At 31.3% G+C, this 3,579-nt stretch overlaps 1 long non-coding RNA gene across 1 annotated transcript; it reads left to right on the forward strand.

The window, feature by feature from the left end:
* The first annotated feature begins 1,058 nt into the window (after positions 1-1,058).
* On the forward strand, positions 1,059-2,804 carry LOC125675959 (uncharacterized). The gene is made up of 4 exons (XR_007370720.1): positions 1,059-1,149; positions 1,602-1,631; positions 1,886-1,954; positions 2,740-2,804. It is a non-coding gene; the product is annotated as an uncharacterized LOC125675959 (long non-coding RNA).
* Positions 2,805-3,579: the final 775 nt, after the last annotated feature.

A 3,579-nucleotide genomic window follows, 5' to 3' on the forward strand; every position in this document is an offset into this window, starting at 1 on the left:
TCGATAAATAATGATTAAACAACATATGGCGCAGTACTAACCCGTATGCAGCGTCAAGTGAGGTAACGGTCGGCTGAATTTTAACTAAAGAACATTTTCAAAGTGCACGGTGGTAGCTCAGTGTCAAATTTAATTAAATTTCACTTACGTGTCTAGATTTTATACATGTATTACAAAAACCGAACTTGCGTTTCTTTTTTTCTCTAGAAGGCATATGTCAATATTTTGTGTTATAAAACGAATATAAACGTCACTCAAAGACCACATAATTATCTTGAAGCAGATGTATTGAAAATATCTATGCAAAGTAAGTCTATCAAACTATCATCAAATGATAATTGCTCTTATTTATGATTTTGGTCGTGAACATCCCGGTTTTGTATGTTCTTGATATCTATATAAAGCTAAACATTGTCTGAAAATCAATGATTATATTGCCTGGCGATCTGAAGATGTGGTTCTACAGATTACTCGTTGTCACTCTTGTGCTTCACACTTGTTTTTCAAAAGGTATGTTTGCTTCGCTTTATTTGTATTCTACAGTGTACGTCAGATTCGAAAATTCTTCACTCATATATTTGTCGAAATGCTCATCTGGTGCATTAAAATTGCTACCGTATAAGTTTTACATATAGACACAGCCAGCTCAGGGTCAAATGCTAAAACTTTTGACCCGAAAGTTATGGGATTGATCACTGTTCGTTATCTTTACCTTTCACCTAGCAGTGATGACTTTACATCCTGCCAAAGTATATCGCTACACACGTCGTCATATTCGAAATATCATTCGCTTCCAGACGAAGAAACTTTTAGTATCTATATTAAACATTTCCATGTATCCATGTATTTTTTGTGCAAAAGATTCTTACACTTTTTGTCAATATTAGATATAATATTTAAAACTATATGCGTGAAAAATTCTCAAATGGTTGCGAACAGTAAATAAAGAAGGGAGAATTTGATAGTAAAGATTGTAATCGTGGTCATGTCAACGTGATGCTATATTATGATTGTATTTGAAATTAAGCCTCTCCATTATTTAATGCATAGTGAACAGTATCGGGTTCGGTAGAAAACTCCTTCAAACGGATGATGGTAACGAAGAATCAAATGGCAATCATGAGACGGGAGGGATTTCGGAAGAATCAGGTTTGATAAATTATTGAATTGAATTTGATATTGCTTCATTGCAGCATTCATAGTCGAGGACATGTCTATTCATTTCATGTACAAAGATTTAGTTACCCATGTTCATTACATACAACTGCAGATTTTTCCATTTGTCTTTAAGCTGGTTATACAAGCATGTCTCTTTAACTAGTATTGAAATTTATAGAATATTGTACTAGAAGTAATGCTTCACTGAAAACAACGTCTACTACTATTAAGGAGCTAAGTATTTCAGGAAATAATGATTTTTCTATTAAAATCGTGACTCAGTAATATGTCCGCCCGAAGAACACTCAATCTTCTAAAGACGAGAATTTCAGAATTTGATTATTAAATACAGTTTCACAATTGTTTGCAATGTCTTTGAATAAAGTTTTAAATATGTTTCCATGAGACGTCATAGATAATAACCCTGATGTCAAAATATTTAGAAGATTCAAGTGAGAATTCATCAGAATCAGGTGAGATCACATTCACTCTCTCTGAAAAGTTATAGGAAGTAATAATATACATAATCCTCATACACTTATCAAACATTTTTATAACCCTGATTTAAATATACACTAACGTTTTGTACTTTTAAAAAATCACACATAATGTACATTTCATTTGCAACATCCTTTTTTTATTTTACAACTGGTGGCTAAATACTTGTGTATGTGAATTAAAGTATAAACTCAAATGAATTTTTTTGTTCCCATTGTGACATACGCAGGTGAAGAATCTACTACCCCTGGGGACCTGCCTGATGGTAAATAACAGGCATCCTTATCAGCGGAACTGGGTAAGAGACTCCAATCAAATTTGTATTGTAGAGAATAGTTACTTTACAATGCAAAACAATCTTACCTTGAGATTCCCGAATCTGTGTTTGAATTTACCTTTTTGACACAGTTCAACAAGATTAGTGACTTTTTCTGAAAACAATGATTTTCTTTTCATATTGTAAGTGTTTACAATTAAATTGAATATACTTATGAAAGCCTTTTATGTTCTTTTCATCATTTTACATACGAAACATGATGATGGAGTTTTTTTATTCTGGAATTTGAATTCGTCCATGCTGCTATTGTTTATTATTGTTAGTATTATACTTCATGTTATCGAATGCTATGGGTTTTTTTATCACAAAAATATATTAAAATAATTCTATTAGATAGGATTCTCTACTACTTCATGATAACAACAATTGTATTACTACTACTACTATCACCAGTACGACTACTACTACTACTATTGCTACTATTACTATTACTACTACTATTACTACTACTACCACTACTAATTACTACTACTACTACTATTACTACTAATACCATTACTATTATTACTACTACTACTACCACAGCTACTATTGTTATTACTACTACAACTATTACTACTACTTTTACTACTACTATTATTACTACTACTACTATTACTATTACTACTACTACTACTATTACTACTACTATTGCTAATACTACTATTACTACTACTACCACTACTAATTACTACTACTACCACCACCAATAACGATAGTAATAATGATTAAAATCATCATATCAATATTTTTTTTTTATTTTTCAGGTTATGATTCAGTATTTGGATTACCAACACTATTCCTGATTTCCATGAATAAAAATTAAAACATATATGTGTAGTGAAGCATTTTCTTTGGATAACGAAATCATTGATATGTCGTATATTCGAGAATGTTTCATGCAGAAACCTGATTGTTTACAACATGTATTTTATAGTCTTGTATGACGTATACGTTTGTAAAGTGAGCATTCACTTTTTATTGTTTGAATGATGACGTCTCCATATCAATGAAAGATTCTCGAGAGGGACGTTAAACAATATAAAATCAATCACTCGACCAATGATAAAGTAAAGTATGATTATTAAAGCCACTTCTCTCACATCAAAAATAGAGACAATTAAAAATTTTGGTCCAAAAATTTTGCATAAATGATTTATTTACCTTTCCATTATGAGATAATGAATTGTTAAATCACGAATCTGATTGACTCAGAATATCTCGACATGTATGCTGATAATACACGTTTAGTCTTGTTGATGTTGGATAACACACGTTTAATCATGTCACACCGTTCTTATGTTTCACAGTATGTTTCAATGAGAGACGTATTGTTATTTGATAGTTTCATCATTACGAATGTATTTGCATTCAACTACATTGTAAACCATACTCATATTGACCTCAGTGGTATAATCCATCATACAATATCATTCTCATATTGCCCTCAGTGGTATAATCCAGCATACAATATCATTCTCATATTGCCCTCAGTGGTATAATCCAGCATACAATATCATTCTCATATTGACCTCAGTGGTATAATCCAGCATACAATATCATTCTCATATTGCCCTCAGTGGTATAATCCAGCATACAATATCATT

The sequence above is a fragment of the Ostrea edulis genome, chromosome 3 (genome assembly GCF_947568905.1).
Source record: "Ostrea edulis chromosome 3, xbOstEdul1.1, whole genome shotgun sequence".
Taxonomy (NCBI): Eukaryota; Metazoa; Mollusca; class Bivalvia; order Ostreida; family Ostreidae; genus Ostrea; species Ostrea edulis.